The sequence below is a fragment of the Bactrocera neohumeralis genome, unplaced genomic scaffold, assembly GCF_024586455.1.
Source record: "Bactrocera neohumeralis isolate Rockhampton unplaced genomic scaffold, APGP_CSIRO_Bneo_wtdbg2-racon-allhic-juicebox.fasta_v2 cluster11, whole genome shotgun sequence".
NCBI classification, from domain to species: domain Eukaryota; kingdom Metazoa; phylum Arthropoda; class Insecta; order Diptera; family Tephritidae; genus Bactrocera; species Bactrocera neohumeralis.
In genome coordinates, this window is record NW_026089624.1 from 6869848 (window position 1) to 6892156 (window position 22309).

The 22309-nt window shown below is 35.4% G+C and overlaps 1 protein-coding gene and 1 long non-coding RNA gene across 3 annotated transcripts in view; one reads left to right on the forward strand and one right to left on the reverse strand.

The window, feature by feature from the left end:
• The window catches only part of LOC126765668 (uncharacterized), a 528704-nt gene that overhangs the window by 259175 nt on the left and 247220 nt on the right, over positions 1-22309 (forward strand). The window lies entirely within an intron of this gene.
• LOC126765799 (uncharacterized) overlaps positions 19553-22309 on the reverse strand; it is a 106735-nt gene continuing 103978 nt past the window's right edge. The window contains exon 2 of the long non-coding RNA XR_007668593.1: positions 19553-19727. This is a non-coding gene — a long non-coding RNA (uncharacterized LOC126765799). The remainder of the gene's footprint in view (positions 19728-22309) is intronic.

A 22309-nucleotide genomic window follows, 5' to 3' on the forward strand; every position in this document is an offset into this window, starting at 1 on the left:
CAATACTGATTTATTTTTACGATTCCGAGGGTATTGTAAACCGAGAGTTCGTCCCACCTGGCCAAACGATTAATGCTGTGTTTTACCTTGGTATTATGAAGCGTCTTTTGTCACGCATTCGTCGTGCTCGACCACAATACCGTGGGGCAGGGTCCTGGCGCCTGTTGCACGATAATGTGCCGTGTCATCGGTCGACGCTTGTCACTGATTTTTTGACAAAAAACTCCATATTAACCATTAATCACTCACCCTACTCACCTGATCTGGCACCCTGTGAGTTTTACCTATTTGGAAAACTTCATTTGCCCATGAAAGGCCACTGGTTTCAGGACATTTCAGCTATCCAAAAGGCGACGACCGATATTCTCAAGAGCATTCCGAAAAATGACCTTAAACACTCATTTGAAATGCTAATTGACCGGGCTAAACGCTGTATCGAAGCATAAGGAAACTACTTTGAATAAAAAAATATAACTTTTGTAAAATATTAATTTTTTGTTGTTCTTTTTTTTAACAGTCCTGTTTCTTTTGCGAAAGACCTTGTATATTTAAGCTCGGTGATCACCCAAACCCTTTGGCTAATGCTTTGGTACATTCCTGCGATCGCCTTAAAAGAAGAGATATGCCTGCGTGCTAAAGAGCAACGTATCACCAAAACAGCTCCGTTATTTGCTTGAGTTTGTCTAGTTTTTAAAAAGAATTAAGATTTTATTACTTATTGTTAGAGTTAAAACGGTATCCTCGGAGTGGTCATGTGAATTTGCTGAATAGCCAAAACTTACACGAAGGTAAATCAGGCGAATGCGGTGGTTGCGGCACGATATTAGTTGAAAATGAGGCGAAATGATCACGAATAACCAATGCAGTATGACATGGGGCATAACGCACTTCTTTGATCAATATATTCAGACATAGTAAAAATCGAAGAATTCACTCTTAGAGCTTCACAAAACGACGCGTAACTCAAATACTAATAAATATTTTGTCGTGAAATTTAGCATAGATGTCACTCACAGTACTACCAACTTATAGAAAAAAAATTTACGGTTTCGAGAAACACACGAAGTATAACTTAAAAATTCACCTTTTAAACAAACGAAACGAAAAAATAAATGTAATATAACGAAAACAAAAAACAAATTAACAGCACAACTAAATAGGAACCGGTAATAAGAAAAACGAAATACGCGTTCGTTATTTGATACATTACGTATATAACAAAAATACACATTTTTCTCTTAAGGATTTCACACGTATTTATTGTTAACAGTGTACACTGAGAGAATTTCTTTTTTTTCTCTTATTATCACTTCTTATAGTAACTACATAAATGAACTTACATTCTAAGGAATCTAAGTCAACAGAATATCTAAAAGTACAAAAAATTATTTCTGAAGAAAAGAGCCCATGTACACCTGCCGAGGCTACACGCTTAATGCTGAAAGATATTTCATATACTAAATTTATTTCTGAGAGTGACAGTCTAATTCGATACTGCACTCGATTTTTATCTTCACCGATTCAAGGTAATTCTGAATTTGTATAAGAAATCAAAAAAGAATATCTAGGCAATTTCTGAACACGTCTCCAAGCTACGTATGACGCAATCGTACAATCTGACGAAAGAGATCTACCTGAAAATTTTAAATCCTCGACTTACGCCAAATGTGAAAACTGCTTAGACCAGTACGAAGAAACGAATGCTATGATCTCCTATCAATTGAAATTAATTATAGCAATTGCACCTACTTCACAACCGAGAGTAGAGCTGCGACAAATTCAAAGCCAAGAGGCGAGTTCAGGCATTCACCTTAAAGTGCCAGCATGCGATACAGAAATATTTCATGGAGGTTATGAACAATGGCCTTCCTTCCCGGACATGTTTACGACCGTGTACATATGACCATCCTTAATTATCACAAGCGCAAAAATTGTATCACCTCAGATACAAAACTAAAGGTCAAGCAGGCGTAATAGTCAAACAGTTCGCATTAAATGACTACAATTTCAATTTGGCTTGGGAAGCTCTAAAAGAATGATCGAGCATGAAAGAATATTGGTTGACAAGTGACCATATTAATGAATTTACCAAAAATTCAACAAGTGAAGAATTCATAAAACTTCAATCCAAATGAATGTTTCAAATTTTTTGTCGGTTCTATAGACACAGAATATTTTCACGACAATTGGGACCCCATACTAGTAAACATATGCTCCGCGGCATTACCAGAAAAATCATTGCTTTTGTGGGAGCAATCGCATGCCCAACGTGGCAACAAGTGAAAGATTTCTTAACTACCCAATATGAAATTGCGGAAAGCGTAGATAAAAAGTGGTCTGAACTAAAAACGTTCAACACGACCTAAATCGAAGTTTCATAAGAACCAAAGCTAGTAACAAGAACAATTTAAAGCTTTTTTAAGAATCAATCGTTCACATCCGAACAATCTAAACAAACGTCATGCGAACAGCGTAAACGAGGGCACAAGCTGAAATCTTGCGAAAAGTTTAAAAATTAAATAGTAACGAAAGAAATAATTTTGTCAGAACTAAAAGACTATGTACAAATTGCCTATCACATGCGCACAATCTTAATAATTGCGAAAGCAAATTCAATTGCGTATGCTGTCATAAGAGACATCATTCAATGTTGCATTTCAATAACTTTCCCAGCACACCCCAAAGTAGCGCTTTCTCAAAAAGAGCCACGGGTTTAGTTGCAACCGCAACTCCCGGAAAACAAAAGCCCGAAACTTGCCAAGAAACACTATGCTGCTCAAAGGCATTAAAAACTCAAACGATACACAGCGAGAATCAAAGTAGGGTTCTACTATCCACAGCAGTCACCTCCATCGAATTTCCCCCAATCGGATAAGCGCATTCAAGCAGAAGCTATAGTTTTACCGCAACTTACGAACATGCTTCGAAGCTATCATATAATAGCATGCACTGGCAAAAGGTTACACACCTAAAGCTAGCAGATCCCAACTGCAACACCCCGCTCAAATAGACTAGAAGGTGTTGGAAAAATTTCAAACACCCTTCTAGCTCAAATTATTATATTCGATTGGATACTAAGTGGACTAGTAGCCGAATCAGTTACCACCATGACAACTCAAGTAGAAGAAATATCTAATACATACTTTATTACACAATTAAGAAAATTTTGGGAGAAGAATTTCAATTACAAGGCCAGAAGATCAGTATTGTGAAGACTACTAGATCAGGAAATGGTCGGTATGTCGTACGACTACCACTTAAACAACAATTTCCAGATACACTCGCCATAGGTCTCTCTCGCACTTCTGCAATACACCAGTTTCTAGGTATGGCAACAAATTTACTTAAAAAAGGTGAGCTTAAACAAGATTATGATGGTGTCTTATAAAAATACCTCAATTTAGTTGACATGGAGAAAGTAAGCCCATGCGGAAAAATCTTTAAAGGCAAATTCTACTTGCCGCATCATGCAATAGTGAAGCCAGACAAAAAAAAAACAACAAAATGCCTCAAGATCCACCAGTTCGGGAAATTCCCTAAGTGATATTCCATTCACGGGACCCACACTCCAACTAGATTTAAATACGTTTCAAATGGGGATGTCAAAAAAATGTATAGACAAATAATCGTACCTAAAGATGATCAAGACTTTCAGCGAATTATTTTCCGAAAATCTCCCAATAGTCCACTACCCGACTTCAAAAGTGAAAACAGTTACCTTTGTCGTAAACTGTGCCTCATACCTAGCCGTTCGTTTACTCCACGAACTGGCAGAAGACTCAAAGTCAGAATTTCCATATCCGCTTTATCCGCCATAACAAAGAGACATATTTTATGCTCAATGGCATAACTTTTTGACCCCACAAGATGGCTCTCGCCAATTATGATAAAAGCGAAAATTTTGATTCAAGAATTATGGCCAGACGGAACCGACTGGGACGAACAAGTGAACCTCTTCGCTTAGAAAAGTGGTCCCAGTTTGCTAATAATCTGAAAGACACTTCGCAGATACAAATTCGGTGGTTAAACTATTCCCCCGAATACAAAGTGGAACTTCGCGGCTTCTGCAATGCCTCTGAAACTGCGTATTGTGCCACTATGTATGTGCGATACCGCAACCACACGCCACCTACTGGCGGCTGAAACAAAAGTAGCACTTCTAAAAATGATAAGTCTACCACGACTTGAAGTCTGTGGCATTCAGCTACAAGCAAAGTCAGTTTCCATAGTGCAGACCCACTTGAACATGACAAAATACAAATTATATCTATGGTCCGATTCCATAGTAGTTCTAGCCTGAATAGAAAAGCCACTACACGCGTGGAAAATATATATTTCTAATCGAACATCTGAAATACTTGACCTAGTAGGATCAGTCACATGGCGACACATAGCCAGTGCCGACAATCCTGCTGATCTAGGTACAAGAGGGTGCAAACCCATGGATCATGCCACCGCCACGCTCTGTTGGATTGGCCCCGATGGTTAACAGAATCCACCGATTCTTGGCCACAATCGGCAATGCGCAACATAATTGCCCCAGAAAGCCGAAAAATCGACACCTATCATACAATATTGGATGATAATAAAATCCTTAATCGATTTTCATCGTTGCCCCGATCCCTCAAAGTAGTCCCCTATATACTCAAGTTCATAGAACTTAAAGTTAAAGGAGCAACTTACACCCAATGCGATAAAAAAGTTTGTGGATTTCTTAAAACAAGTGTCCTCTGATATCGTACAAAAGTACGTCACCCAAGGTATCAATTGACAATTTATACCGTCAAACGCTTCTCATATGGATGATTTAATCAGCTGTAAAGAGCTTCAAGTCTCATTTCAAGAAGCTAGTTGGCAACTACAAATTTAATTATGAAGAATTCACGACATTATTAGCTAAAATCAAAGCCGCTCTCTACCCACGGCACTCTCGCAAGATCCCTCAGATTTCACAGCCCTAGCTCTAGGGCCATTCTGGCCACAACTGAGCCAGGCATGAAGTCGCTATCCTTATTAAATAGATGAAAAAGAATAAAAATTCTCCATCATAAATTCAGTAGCCGATGGAAAGAAGACTATATAAAAGAAAATGCGCCAAAAATTGGAAATTGTGTCCTGATTCATGATGATTGTCTCCCCTCTACCGAATGATGGCTTGACCGCATAAAGAAGCTTTACCAAGGCTCCGACGGTCATATTCGCGTAGTCGATCTCCGTACGCAATCAGGTAACCGCTCGTCAAACTATGCTTTTTACCGACCACCGATAACCGCGAAACGAAAACCGATAAACCGCTCAAATAAACCGAATATAAAGAAATATTTCAATATAACTCCCAAAACAACTTAAGTGGTCGTTTAACATAGCGACCCACTCATGCCTCATAACGTGGCAGCAAAGCTCATATCCACCATATGCAACAAAATTATAATTCAAACAACACTCTACCATAGAGATCTATATGGATGCAGACATGCCACCAGCTCCGATACCAACCACTCCTTCGACTGTCAATGTGCTCGCCAAGCGGTTGCCTCAGTTGCAGCGCCTCTAACCACCGCACCAATGGCTTTTCGTAGTGGAACGGCAGCATTGCCATCAACATTCACACTAGCAGCAGACCCACAGCATCTCCAATGCCGTATATGTCGTCGAACCCACCGGTTGCCACAATGCGCCATATTAAAGGAGTTGCTACCTGAACAACGCCAGGCGTACGGCCATTTTATTAATTGCCTGACGCCGACCCACACCACCCAAGATTGTACCTCTGGCCTCATCACACCATGCTGCACCGAACCACTAGGGAGACATCGGTCAACATCCTGCCGGCCGCAACCGCGGCGTAGTACAACGAGTGCCATTAAGCTGGAATGCACGGTCCCGTCGAACAATAGGCCCATCATCATCCAGTATCTGACGGCCACAGAATGGGACTCCAGCGACAAAGGTCGCATCCGCACCTCAGGCGTTAGTAGCGTTGTAGCCATGCTTCAGCAACTGCAACGAATTCTAGGCTGAAATATTTGCCTAAGGGGGCCGGGATGGCTAAATGAGCCTCAACCGCCCGTCCTAAACAACTCCTAAATACATCACTAACACGCTACACTCACCACACTCACCTCGACATCACCACAATCCACATCAATACAACACACATACGAGAGCATCTCACATCCGCACATTGAAATACACACCACACTCGATGATACGGAACGGGATACCAGCCAACAAAAGTCCCCGCTGCACAGCAGATAGTTTTTTTGGATTAACTATTGAGCCCACACATCGCCATTTCGATCGCCGCCCTGCTACATAGCTGGTTATAGTTACTTCGTTCGTAAAGCATTTGAATTTCATAATAACTACTGTGAAATAAATATTTTTCGAAACATACTATATATTTCTTATATACATATTATATGTCATAATAACCACTGTGAACCAGTTTTTGAAGCATATATTTCTTATATTCATAATAACTATTAATAATAATAATGCGAAATGTTCATATATTTCTGGAATAAATCTGAAAATAACGATATATAAATCCGGGCGTTTCTACTAAAAAAAGAGGGACAGTGCAAGGAGAGTGGGAAAAGCATGTGAGCAATTTTCATTGTAGAGCACACTTTTGACAATATAGCGTAATTGTTTTTTCGTAATCTTTTTAGTTTACAAATATTAGACGCGTTTTTCTCAAAACTGCTTTTTCCGTTCACTGTCACTTCGTGTTCACTGTAATTTCAAAACTACTTGACCGATTCATTTCAAACTTTGTAGATATTTTTGACATATAAAATACCTTCCCCACCGTTTCTTATATTTTTGTTTTTCATATTAAGGGTGTTTTCTACCCACAAAATGGAGGAATTTTTTAGTGGAAAAAGGCTGTTTTCACTTTAAATGGCCGCCAAAAATTTAAATAAAGAAAATTTTATTTTCGGATAATTTCCAGCCGTGTTATGGCGAACAACGCAAAGTGTTTTTTTCTTAAGACGTTCTGGGAGAAGCTCTGTAACCGAGTTATGCTTTAATATTCCTGATTGAACAAGTTACCCTAGATTGTCAGAAATGTGCTCAATAATGTACAAATGGTTCGAATAAAATCCATATTTAAAAAATAAATTGGCAAAAAATTACCTTCTTCTACTATGAAAACCTTATGACCAAAAATTATCCAAATTCAACCAAAACTGTTCAAGCTCATAAACCGAATATTTAGACCCCAGTATCTATAGTTGACTTTTGACCGAAAATATCGGTCGATGTCTGAGATATACTTACAATTGAAATTCAGACAGAATTCAAATTGAAATCCTAACAATAGTACTTAAATAGTCAAAAATGGATTGAATTTTCGAACTTCCAGGTGCTTTATGCTGGATATATCGGCCAATACAGAACATGTTTTATTCATAACTGTATATCTTTGTTCCTAAAATAGATACAATTATGTGAAAACTTGACATAGCCCCCGCAGCTACTGCAATTCACGTGTTGTCCACACAACAACAACACCCGCCAAATTGGATAAAGTTTCGCTACAGCAACAGCAACCATTAAAAGTGGAAGAGTACGATGCAGTGACTATAGACCCGACCGTTTCTCTTAAAATAATTAAATCTCTGAATGAATTCAGTGGCCAAAGGTCACGGTATGTTAGTTGGAGGCAAGCTGCATTTGCTGTCTATAGTTGTTTAAAAACTACAAAAATAGTTCAAAATACTACCAAGCGGTAGAAATCATAAGAAATAAAATTGTCGGTTCGGCCGACAAACAGACTGGATTGAATAAACAAGAAATGTCAACACTTAGGCAAGGAAGACTTTCAATTGCTGAGTTTTACGACGAGGTTGAAAAGACATTGAATTTGATAATAAATAAAACAACTATGTTAAATGAAGGCAAAAAGGAACTGATAGAGACACTTTGTCAGAAATATAGGCAAGGTGCTTTGAAGGTTTTTGTTTCTTGAGGAAGCCAACGACCGACATTATGTTTTCGACGCAACCCAAAGATATGCCTAGTGGCTTGGCATTAACACAAGCATTGGAAGCAAATCACGCTTGATATTCTCTTGCAAACTCCTTCTACAATAGTGTGGATGCAGCTCGGGTGGGAATAATAGGTGGAAGGACAATTGCTTCATACCACTACTTTATTATAAACAAGTGGTATATTATTATATTATATTGCACTACAGCCAAGGAGGGAGTTATAACCCCAATTTGAGAGCTGAGCGGGGTTCAAAGAACCCGAATGGCATCCCAAAACTTTAGTCAACGTCCGGTGGCCTATAATAATCTACATATTCAGGAAAGGAAAGCAGTAAAAATACTTCGCGATAGCGATAGGTAGTATTTCAAAAATACCGAAGATTTCCCAAGATTCGATTGAAAATTATAATGATAATGCGTCACAATGTGACTTTTTGGAGGAAATTAATTTTTTAGATGTATGTAGGTCGGTCTTGCCCTATATAAACAAGATACTGGCAGTCGTTTAATAAGCACATAGTGCTTTGGATCTTAAGGTATTTGTCTAGCTTTTATTTATGCAAGTGGCAAGAGTATAACTTTTTTATAAACTTTTTTTCAAAAAATACAATTTGTTAACAACTAGGTCATTTAGAATTTGTTTAATTATTTATTTATAACAACATAAAAACAAAGGAGTTTTTTAAACGGAGTAATTTTATTCAATATATGTTCATATGTCTGTATGTAAGTAAAAAGTATTTATACAAAATGTATGATGAAAAATTTATAAAAACCCTCATAGGGTTGACAGTTTTGTATAAGGATTTCTTTAAAACGTAAATAGCGTTTATTGCAGCCATAGCTAATCATTTCTTCCTTTCAAGTTCAAAAATTTTATACTTTTCTTGACTTTCGAGAATTTTTTCCTTCCGCTGAAATTCTTTTTCTTTTAAATCGGACTCTTGTTCCCTTAAACTCAAAATTGACAATTAAAAGTCCCATAAGACTTACCTTTAGTATTGATATCCATGCTACCTGCTCCCATCGAACCTTCCCATTCCTTGGCCCAGTAGCGGATCTAATTTTTTATTTACTATGAAATTTTTTACTTGCAACTCAAAGTCCTTTTCTTCGCAGAATGTCACATATGATGGAAATAATGTACAATTTTGAACTGAACCATCTGCATTAAAAAAAAAACTAAATTTTTGAAAAGTTTTACTCCTCTTCAGGCATTTCAGTTTACTCACTACGCACAACAACAGTGTTTATAATTTCTTAAACCCCTTCTTAGCAACCATCAATGGTTCGATCGGAGTCTGCGTTAGCTCAAAGATAACATATTTAAAATGCAATGTTGTTGATAATTACCGCCCGAAGGAACAAAACAAAATGAATCATTTTTTAAAGGGAACTATCTTTAATTATACGTAGCAGAACAACGATAGGCCAATTGGACACTTATTCATTTTAATTTATTTTCTTAATATACAAGGCACTAAAACAATGTTCTTTCCGCGAAGTCAAAGTCAAATTAACTACTGCAATCTATGCTTAAATTTTGACTCTTAGGAAAGCATTTAACGTTTCTTTCAAACGTTACTTGTTGTTACGAGGGCTGCTATATATATTTCTGGCCTAATAATGAAAATAGGAATATTTATCAACGAAAATGGTTTTATTGTTTTTCAAAATATTCTTCATCAAGATTTATACACTTTTGCATGCGCTCAAACCAATTTTCGAAGCACTTTTTCCACTCCGATTGAGACACCTCCAAAACATGGTTTTTGAATGCTTCAGCAGCTTTTTCTGGCGACGAAAATCGTTGACCACACATTATTTTCTTGATGAGTGGGAATAAAAAGAAGTCATTGGGTGCCAAGTCAGGGCTGTATGGCGGATGACCCATCAATTCGACGTTTTGGCCGGTCAAAAAGGCGCTGGTTTGAGCCGATGTGTGAGAGCTCGCATTGTCATGGTGCACAATGATTCGTCTTCTCTTGTTCGTTTTTCGAATTTCTCCGAAGACTTCAGGCAAACAAATGGTGGTTTACCACTCAGAATTGACCGTCCTACGTTACTCAAGCGGAACAGTCGCCACATGACCAGTCTTGTCGCTCAACAGGCGACCATTTGCTTCGAAGTGCTTCTTCCACGAACAACTTTCGTTGGATTTGGCTCGTCTTGGAAGACTGTTTTGTTTGGGCTCATACTCATAGATCCATGATTCGTCACCTGTGAGGATCTTATAAACGTCTTTTGAAGCACCGCGATCGTATTTTTTCAGCATTTCTTTACACCAATCCACACGAGCCTTTTTTTGAGCGATTGTCAAATTGTGCGGGATCCAACGGGAACAAACCTTTTTTACGGCCAGGTGTTCATGCAATATCGAATGTATGCTGGTGGGAGAAATGCATAGGCATGCCTCTATCTGAAGGTATGTTACATGACGGTCTTGCATTATCAGTTCACGTACGGCATCGATGTTTTCTGGCACAACGGCTGTTTTTGGACGACCTTCACGGAATTCGTATTTGAGCGAGCGTCGGCCACGATTGAATTCGTTGTAGTTGTTTTTCACAGTGCTATAGGATGGTGCTTCATAGCCATACAAAGATTTTAGTCCATCGATGCACTCTTGTCGTGATAATCCATGTCGAAAGTTGTGAAAAATGATCGCACGAAAATGTTCACGAGTTAATTCAATTTTTTGGCCGAGATGAATTTTATAATTCCATGTAAATAAAACAATTCACGATTAAATGACAAAACGTTCTGAGTGATGTTATGCTAAAAAATGTCAAACTTTCCAATGGAAATGTCAGATTGCATCTGGCAACACTTAGTGTTGCCTAGGCCCGAAATGTATATAGCAGCCTCCGTATTTCTTATCAGTGCAGTGGTTAAAAGCTTGACTCATTGCTTGCTGATTTGTGTTGGACATTGATAGATGAGTCTTATTAAATTTAATTTAAATATTGTGTACAAATTTATGATACTTATTGATAACACTTATAAGATACAAAAAAAAAAATAAAACAGCACACAAACATAGTTAGTGTAGCTTTTTTAAAAAATACAAATTTTGTTAAGTTTTTTTTCTAATGGTTAGTGTGCTCAGAACGTTGTCTTTGCTTAAGTTTCTTACTATTACAAGATGTCACTTAATGTATAAGTATCAAAGGGTAAATTAAAATATTGACGAAACGTGCGGGAAAAAACATTAAAAAAATGGATTAAATTTCAGTTTTTTCGACATATTGGCTATAAGGACACAAAAAACATTGATTTTGGGGTTAACAGTCATCTAAGAACTGAAAAACGGACATATTTATATAACTTTGCTAAAGAAAGTTTACCAAAAAAGTCAACATTAAAAAAGTTAAAGACCGAAGAAAAATGTGCCTTTCTCTTACAATGGGCCACTTTGATGAAAAACTTCAACAAAAATTTTTGTATGAAACCATGATTGTAACTCAAAAAAGTAATGATGCAGTTCGATTCGTAGGACCCCAAATAGGAAGAAACCGTCGAATTTTTTCTTGTCTTTTTTTTTTGAAAAAAGCTATCACAGTGTTATCAGTAAAACTTTGGCTGGAAATTCAGTGGATTTGACTGATCACGAGACTTTTTCTTGTGCGTAGCACATCACTTTTTATTGCAATATTTTTGCCATCGTTATATAAATCAAAATTAATGTTCATTTTAATAATAACATTGGTCTACAGTGGTTTGTTTCCCTAGATATACGATCGATTTTGGATATATTTGTGCCCATTATTATTAAGTTCGTTAAACTATCAATGGTTTTATAAAATTTGCTCTTATTCATTTTTAAATCTATATTTTCATGTTACAAAAATCACAAAACATAAAATAATATAACTGAAATATTTATAATGTCAGACACAAAGTACACTGAGAGATAGATATCGAAAAAAATGCTATTTTTCAACAGAGACAACTTTTATAACATTTTCTTGCAGTAATGTGCCATCACGTGTCGATCCCATCAACATCGATACCTTGCTTCCATCCTACATAGATTTATCTACGTTTTAGTTGTACTAAAGTCTCAGAACGTTCACCTACTTTCGGAAGGCGCCTGGAATGAGGATCACGTGACACTTGCATGCGCGAAAAGGTGTGCAGAACCGTATCATGTTCGGTAAAATAAATATTTATTTCTAAGAAGCCAATATTTATAAAAATATTAAAATTTGTACGAATTTATCTTAAAAGCAAGATCACACATCACATAATAAAAATTTTTCTGGGATGTGTGTTTGTGTAATTATTTTAAATATTTCACTTCGCAGAAATAAACCAATTTCCTGAACCTACATAGAATATTTAAGTATTCCGAAAATTGCGACGGCGAGAAAATAGAAACGCGTGTGAGTTCGATTGCTGTCTAATTACAATAATAATAATAATAATAATAATGCATCTAGTTTCTTAGCCTAAATCTTAAAACTAACGGGATACAACAGTTGGAATGGAAGTATACAGGTATGTACAAAAAAGAGGTGAGTAATTAGTTTTGTTAACTGATAGTAATAGATTAATGTAAGTATGTTTCATATTATTAGGGTAAGTAAATGAAAGGAAAACTTTATAATTCAAATATAATATTTCAAAAATATATTTAAATTTAGCTTAATTAAAATTCTTTCGTTTTAGCTGTGAACATAAGTCACTTGGCGCAACACCGGCCGCCTTGACAGGATCAGGATCCTTCAACTTCCATAGGCAATAATGCGAGTTTATGAATTGTGCGCTTAATGGTGCCTGCCTTGGTTGCCACGTCTGCCACTCCCACCTTGCCGTCTTGGCCTTCGAAGGTTGCGACGACGCGTCCGATTACGTTGTCTTCGTGAACGCACTTCTGGCTGCAGGTTGCGTTTGGGATGCAACCATTTGTTGGACCACTGTCGCTAAAACTTTTGCTTGAGACAGCAAACAAGTCGCCATCTCTCGCAGCAACGAATTGGGACCGTTGGCACTTGTGCTGGTGGCAGTGCTCGCAGAGGACAACCGATTAAAAGGTGGGCTGGAGTTAGTGCTTCTCCGTCGTTGGGGTCCTGGCTCAATGGTGTTAGGGGACGCGAATTCAAAATGGCCTCCACTTCGGCCAGTAGCGTTGAGAGCTCTTCCGTCATTAGTAGAGCGTTGCCGAGTGCGCGAACGATCAGATGCTTGGCCGACTTCACCGCCGCTTCCCATAATCCGCCGAAGTGCGGCGCCCTGAGTGGTATAAAGCCGAAGCTGAATCCTTCTTCGGCTGCGAATCCCATTAGTTCTGGGGCTTGCGCTAGAAACGCCTCCTTCAGCTCGCGCAGCTTGCAGTCGGCGCCGACAAAATTGGTTGCGTTGTCGCTGAATATTTTCTGTGACATCCCTCGGCGACCAATGAACCTTTTGAGGGCAAAAATAAAAGAATTAGTAGACTGGTCCGAGACTAGTTCTAAATGTACTGCTTTTGAAGTGAAGCAAACGAAAACTGCTATATACGTTTTTACGGGTGGTCGACCACGTATTTTTAACGTCGTATATATGGGACCACAAAATTCTACGCCACATATCAGAAAGGGTCGTAACGCTCGAAGTCTTTCAACTGGCAAATTTCCCATTATTTGGGTTTGCAACTTCGGCTTGTAATGTGACTATTTTGATAATAACACTAACCACTTTCGCACCTAAATAAAGATGCTCACACGTTTTAAATGTATAACCATTTTTATTTATTGTTTACTTAAGACGTATGTTTACAAAATATAAAGTTATAGCCGAATGTACGAAGCGAGTGGATATGATTCGCCAACCGTACTGCTGAGCGATTGTAGAAGAAGTTGATGTGGCGCGTAGAATCGAATATCTTGTTGGATGTTGATGAGTGAATGTTGTTGATTGTAGGTGCTGGCGAAAAGTGTCGACGCGGCGCAGTGTGTAAACGAAAGAAGACTCCTCTCCTGTGTCTATCCTTTTTGTTTAGTGGGTAGGAGCACAGGTGTGGTAAGTTGCGTTGAAATGTCATCAGCTGTGGTGAATTGCGCTGTCGTATTAGGGTGCTCAATATTCCAAACATATGTTGTTGCACATATTTCGCCGTATTGCCGATGGAGTGGCATGGATTTGACAGCAAAAGTATTTAATAATGGCGTTGTAATATTGTCATATTTATTCGTGTATGTGGAAAACAGCTTTTGGCTTAAAATATATCACATGTACTTTAGGGTGATTCAAAAAAAATCCTTTTTTTCGTTTGGTACTCGGAAAAATAGGTTCCTAGACACCTCTAAGAAAGCCTCTCCAAACATGAGTTCTTAATTGTAACAGGAAGGTCCTCCTACATACAGTTTTCTATTTTTTCTTATTATCAGATAGAAAAATTTATATCTCGCTTCCAACTACTTGAAAAAATATCTTGTTCCTTAGATTTTGTAGGAAATTGAATGCTCTACAAAAAGGTCTCCACGATTTTTTCGTAAACCCAACCGTTTAAAAGATATTAACGGTTGAAATTTGATTATTTTTGGGAAAATTTGTTATTTCTTATGAATTTTAGAACTCAATGAAAAAAATCATTGTGAGTGATGAAACTCATAGGTTTTTGGAGAGGCTTTTTTAGAAGTGTCTAGGAACCTATTTTTCAGAGTACCAAACGAAAAAAAAAAATGTTTTTCTTGATCCACCTTAATATGCATTGATGTTTAATGATGAATATCTCGTAAACTTAATCGAAAAATCATAGGAGAACTTTTTTATAGAGCAGTCAATTTCCTATAAAACTATGAGTTTCATCATTCATAATAATTTTTTTTCATTGAGTTATAAAATTCATAAGTAATAAAAAATTTTCCCAAAAATAATCAAACTTCAACTGTTAATATCCTTTAAACGTTTGGGCTTACGAAAAAATCGTGGCGACCGTTTTTGTAGAGCATTCAAGTTCTAAGGAACAAGATATTTTTTCAAGTAGTTGGAAACGAGATATAAATTTTTCTATCTGATAATAAGAAAAAATAGAAAACTGTATGTAGGAGGACCTTCCCGTTAAAATTAAAAACTTATGCTTGGGAGGCTTTCTTAGAGGTGTCTAGGAACCTATTTTTACGAGTACCAAACGAAAAAAAATATTTTTTTTTATTCACCCTAATGTACATATTTGAATATGAATTTTAAATTGCAAATAGATGCTTAAGAGAAGCAACTTTATTTTGCGGGTTATTTATTATTTGGCTTTTCTGTGTTATTGGCAATGGTTGCAATTTTTTTATGATATTTAATTTATGATCGGCTTTTAAAGGATAGTAACTCCACGTCTGGCTCAGAATGGGTACTCCTTCGCCCTGGAGTTAGGACTGTGACAATAGAAGGATCTTGCAAGAGAATGGCCGTGAATTGCGAACGGCTTCATTTCGATTTGTACCGTGGTAATTTCTAGCTACTTTTTTGAAGTGGAATGTTAAAAATTGACAACAGATTCCCATCCACTACCCTTATGAGGAGCGCTTATGTAAGAACGATAAGAACGATATTTGCTTTTTGTAAGTCCAGGTGCGTCACACTATCGCATTGGGCATTTGGTGCTCGTTGAACCTCAATTTTGTTTAAGATTTTGTTATATTTTATGTTTTTATATATGCACTGATTTAGCGTTTAATAGCCCGCCACCGCTCTAGGATCTGTTCAGAATTATTTTTTTTTCATTATTGGCGAAAGCCATCCTGCGGGGCCGAAAAATTGTATGTGCCTTTAATATAGGAGGAAGTTTCCCTATATCTCGAAATTTACTTAATTGTCAATTAAGGTATTGATTTTGTTTTTTCTCAACTTGAGTTGTCATAGTGATAATTGGTTCTGGAATTAGTCCACTTTGTGTTTCGCTGTGCAGCGTTTGAACTTTTTGTGCCTTTGAGCAACGTGGTGTCTCTTGGCAATTTTTAAAATTGTGGACTTCGGGATTTGCTTTTGCAACTAAGCCCTTGGTTCTTTTTGTAAAACCGCTTCTTTGGAGTGAGATTGGATATGTGCTGTAATGAAGCATTGAATGATGTCGGTTTTGACAATATAAACAATTGAATTTGCTTTTGCAATTTGTATATGTATGCGCATGTGACAGACAATTTGTGCAAAGTGTTTTTGACCTGACAAAATTATTTCGTTCGTTAACTTTTAAGCTTTTATACCTCCCGCAAGATTTAAGTTTATGCCCTCTTTTACATAGTTCGCATGCCGTTTGTTTTCTTTGTTCTGATGTGAACGTTTGCGTGTTGTAAAAGCTTTTGTTTAAATGTTTATTGCTTCTAGCTTGGGGTCTATTTAAGCTTCCATTTCGGTCGTATTTAGTGTTCTTACTTTTGATTATTTTTTCTTCTAACCTTTCCGCAATTTCATATTGGGTGGTGAGAAAATCTTTCATTTGTTGCCACGTTGGGCACTTTTTTCGTGATGAGAGCGATTGCTCCCATAGAAGTAACGAGTTTTCCGGTAATGCTGCGGTGCATATGTTTACCAGAATAGGGTCCCAGCTGTCTGTGGGGATTTTCAGTGTCGATAGAACCGACAAACAATTAGAAACAGTGGATTCTAGTTTGATGAATTCTACACTTGTTTCTTTCTTAATTTTTGGCAAGTTCATTAGTGTCGTTACTTGTTTATCGACCAGTATTCTGTCGTTTTCGTATCTAGCTTTTAGAGCTTCCCAAGCCAAATTGAAATTATCGTCATTAAGAGCGAACTGTTTTACTATGACGCCTGCTTGACCTTTTGTTTTGTATCTGAGGTGATACAATTTTTGCGCTTGTGATAATTGAGGATGGTTTATGTACACGGCCGTGAACATGTCCCGGAAGGACGGCCATTCTTCATAACCTCCGTAAAATGTTTCTGTGTCACATGCGGGCACCTCGAGTTGGTTGCCTGAACTTGCCTCTTGATATTGTTGCATTTGTGGCAGCTCTACTCTACTGTGGGGAGTAGGTGCAATTGCTTTTATTAGCTTTAATTGATCGGAGATCATAGCTTTCGTTTCTTCATATTGGTCTAAGCAGTTTTCGTATATTGCGTAAGCCGATTGTTTCAAATTTTGAAATTTCTAATAACGATTCTGAGTTTTCTTGAATCGGTGAAACCGCAAATCTAGTTCAGTATCTTGTTAAACTGTCACTTTCTGAAATAAATTTAGCAACCTGTTTTGGGCGTGTAGCTCCTGCAGGTGTTTTTTGGTTATTGTTGTTGTTAACCATTTTTGCAAAATAATAGTATTTTTTTTTTAGTTCGAAAAGATATTTGATTTGTTAATTGGTATTAAAAACCGCGTTTTTTATTAATTAAAATATTTGATGTCCGAATGATTTGTATTTAGGTACACCCTAATACTTGGACTTGTATGTGCTTATGTTTTGTGCATTTGAGAGCTCGTTGAAGAGATCAATGCGCTATTTACATAAGTATGCACGAATTGTTTGTGTGTTTATGAATATGCTTTGTTCGTAAGCAATTGAGAGCTCGTTAAAGAGATCAATTCGCTTTGTACCTAAGTATGCACGAATTATTAGTAGGTATGTACTAATATGTATTTTCTATAATTCTCACAAGTTATGTATGTTTCGTTAAACCTATTTGTTTTTTCTTTTGAGATTTTGTGTTTTGTGTTACTATATTATTTTGAAAGGGAGAGTGAGATTGAAACCGGAGTTGGAAAAAGTAATTTTTCTTTGTGCTCTTAAAATGCACTTTTGTGTAGTTTCTATTAGACCCGCCGTCTAATAGACATTATAGATGTATATGTACATACATACATATCTATATATCTTTATGGGTTAGATTTATTTTGTATCTGTTTTGGCACGATTCCGATTACTTTGGCGGAGGGGTAAATAAACCGAATTTCCGTATAAATGGGGTATGTACGGATAGGGGAGCTTCTCCAGAGGAGGAATATCCAAAAATAATGTAAAAATTACTAATATTTTTTAAAATATTCACTTTTATTTTGCTACATTTTACCTAAAATTATTAATTTAAAAATCACTTAGCACACTCATCGTTGAAAAGGTTAGATTGTTTACAATTATGAGGAAAACGAGCCTTGCGACATCTTAAACAGTAAATATGTAGGATTTTTAACAATTTTTCTTTGTTTGTTTTATCGCGTGATTCTTTTTTCTATATTAACCATAAAAAATACTTTCTACATATGTATATGTGTAATACGTAATTTATGTGACTGAAGTACTTTCGCGAAGTACTCCTTTATGCATTGGCGGCCTTCGGTCGCGCATTAAAAAAATAACCCTGGTCGAGCGAATACCCGGGGTGACTGAAGTACTTTCACGTAGTACTCCTTTCTTCGTTGGCGGCCTTCGGCCGCGCTCTAAAAAAATAACCCTGGCCGAGCGAATACCCGGGGTGACTGAAGTAATATCGCGTAGTACTCCTTTCTGCGTTGGCGGCCTTCGGCCGCGCTCTAAAAAAATAACCCTGACCGAGCGAATACCCGGGGTGACTGAAGTACTTTCGCGTAGTACTCCTTTCTGCGTTAAAAATAAAAAAATATATATACTTTTTGATATAAAGTGGTGAAAGTGGTTATATTCTTTGGTTATTATGCACTCATATTCAAACAAAATTTAAGTTTTCGTTATAAAATTGATAAATTTTGATTATTATTTCTGTCAGCGATTTCCATTTATATTTTATATAAAATGGTTATATTTTACGGTTATCATGCACTCATATTGAAACAAAATTTGAGTTTCGGATATAAAGTAGTTATATGTATTTTTTGGTTATTATGCACTCAAACTCATATTTTAAATATAATAATACTAATATAACTGCTTTATATCCAAAACTCAGATTTTAAATATAATAATATATATATCGTCACCTAAAATACAAACCAATGTATCATAAAAAATAAATGGAAATCGCTGACAGATATAATAACCAAAAAGTATAACTACTTTATATCCAAAACTCAAATTTTGTTTCAATATGAGTGCATGATAACCAAAAAATATAACCACTTTATATCCAATATTCAAACAAAATTTAAGTTTTCGTTATAAAATTTATACATTTTGGTATTATATCTGTCAGCGATTTCAATTTATTTTTTATGATACATTGGTTTGTATATTAGGTGATAATGATATTTAAAATATGAGTTTTGGATATAAAGTGGTTATATTTTACGGTTATCATGCACTCATATTGAAACAAAATTTGAGTTTTCGTACTGTACTGTAACCTTACACCTTATTACGTAACATTATTATATAATATTACTTATACATATGTATACATATATAATATTATTATATAATATTATTAATACATGTATATAATATTACTTATTTGCTGAATAAATTTAAAAAAGAAAATATCCATATGCATGAATAGAGGAATTTTTGCGAAAAAGCGGAATTTCAGCGAATTGCCTTGTCATCACATGGCAGCGCTCCATTTCTTCGTAATTTTTGGTAAACAAATGAGGTTCAAACGAGCGTAAAATGTAATTTATAAAATAAAGATTTTTTAAATAAAAAACCTGCTAAAAGTGTAAAATGTGGATTTATTTAAAAGATTATAGTGTAATTTAATTAATTTGAAGAGAAAAATGTGAATAAAGTGGGTTTAACGTGGTGAAATAGCTTCTTGAAAAGTTCGAATTTTGCGAATTTTTGAACTTCAAGGTCGAATATCTCGTAAACTAAGCGTTTGCGGTACCTATAACCCTGTATATTTTTTAATCAGGAGGACTTCCTCTTTCCAACGGTACCTTCAAATCGCGGCGCCAAAGAAATCGGAATTGTGCCTCTGTTTTTATATTTTGTGTTATATTCTCTAATAATATTTCTTAATTGATGTATGCAGTTATACTTATGCACTTACATATGTTCGTTTGTATATATGTATGTTTGCATATATGTATGTATGTAAATTTATGTATGATTAATTGATTTAACTCTCTTTTCTTGTTATATTATCGATTTGCCTTCGCTTTTTTGACTTCTTCTGCTTATTGCTTTATTGAGCATAAAGGGTATTGGCGGAAAGTATTGCAAATAAATAGATAATAGACTTTGCTTTGATATTTGTATTTATTAAATATGTATATATACATATGTGTTCGAATACACAAAGCAAAGTATAGGTACGCAATAAGTTTTTAATTAGTTAATATGTGTAATGCCGGCTTATTTTCGTTAAATCCTTTGTGAACCGTATTAAAGTAGCGTTTCAGAATTGTATATGTACATAAACCAAGAAATTTTTATATACATATATGCAAATTAATTCCCGCAACGAGGGAATTTTAAAAAAATATATATTTTATATCCGCGAACGCGCGGATGAAATGAGAACACGTGTGGTTCTAGTGGATTGCAAGATACAAAACAATTCTTTATTTCAGAAATACTAATATATATACATTTTGGTTTTATTTACTTAAAGTTAAAGCTGAAGTGTAAGCATCAGCTTGATTGGATCCAGAACAAATGTTGCTTCCTTTGCTTGTGTTTTGTTGGTTAGTTGTGTTTTTAATTAATTATTATAATTATCAATTAAAAAATTTCCAAACTTCGTTGCTTGTTCTTGTTCACACAGTTATTTTTTGGTGAAAGTTTTTCACTTATACTTTTTTGGTCACTGTTATTCTTCTAAATCTTTGGTAGGTACAAATAGCTTTTCAAAAATTTGTGTAGTTATGTTTTTCACTTTAGTAGGCACTTTTGACTTCGTGTTAAACTATTTCTTTAGAAGACAATTTTTCATATAATTTTTCCTTCACTTTTTGTAGGCACTTTTGACTTTGTGCTAAACTATTTTTTTACAAGACAATTTTTTACATAATTTTTACTTCACTTTTTACTTTTCTTCACTTTTTGTAGGCACTTTTGACTTCGTGCTAAACCATATAATTTTAATTTAGCTTTTTTCTTTATTAGGCACTTTTGAATTCGTGCCCCACGTTGGGCGCCAATTAATTCCCGCAACGAGGGAATTTTAAAAAAATATATATTTTATATCCGCGAACGCGCGGATGAAATGAGAACACGTGTGGTTCTAGTGGATTGCAAGATACAAATCAATTCTTTATTTCAGAAATACTAATATATATACATTTTGGTTTTATTTATTTAAAGTTAAAGCTAAAGTGTAAGCATTAGCTTGATTGGATCCAGAACAAAGAGTTAATTACAATTTTAGCTGTGACAGCAAATTCCAGCAGAACGTTCAGCGTTCCGTTTTCTTTACATTTGTTATTGTTTTGCCTTCTTGTGAGGGCGAGCGATATTGTTTTGATAATAATGGATTTTTGGAGTCAGAACGGAAAAAGCATATCGGATTCTTAAATAATCAAAAACGTTAATTATATTTCTAATTTATGAGACAATGTAATTGCAAAGTGCAAAGATTCAATTTTATTCACAGTTAGGGTAAGGTTACTATGCGGAGACTATCGTTAACTCCCCCCTTCCTAAAATGAATCGTCCCCGATTCACTATTATTTTGAGTTAATTTATATATTTGGTCCAAAAGAACATTATAAGTGATTTATTGAAATTGCGTATTTTGGATTGGTCTGGGAATTTCGCGAGATTTTTTTAATTTTAATAATAAGTAAGTTATGAAAATGATTCCCAAAATTAAAATTATGTACCAAAAATATGAATGGACTGTTATGTTCTTGTTCCGTTCTGGTAAAATATTTGTATTATCTAATTTTAACAGTTTGTTGGTTGTTTCAAAATATTCTAAAATTTCAAAATTGTTTACATGGTTATTTTTAAAATAATTCCACATTTTTACTTCAATGTTTTCATAAGATTGATTATTTATTACTGTATAATTTTCAAATGTTATTAGATATGTTCCATTTAATGTTTGATTATCTACAATATTTTTTCCTGAAACTAATATCGCTTCTGATTTAATTTCTTCAATTTGTAGGTTTTTTTCTTTTAATTTATTACATTTTCCTTGTTTTTTATTTAAAATTTCTGACAAACATGTGCTTTTTTTATTTAGTTTACAATATGTTTTTTAAATTTCTGTTTTACAATTCTGAATATTAAAAAATTTATTATTACAGTATATGTTCTGGTCAATAATAAGCTTACCATCTAATTGAGCTATGGCTCTTACATCATAGTACTTACATGTTGGTTCTATTTTAGGGTATTTTATATAAATTATAATTATGTCTCCTTTTTGGGCTATTTTGAATTTAGAAATGTCCATTAAATCTGTTATTGTCATTATACCGTGTTGGTAGTATGTTATGTTTTTTAGTTCATCAAAGT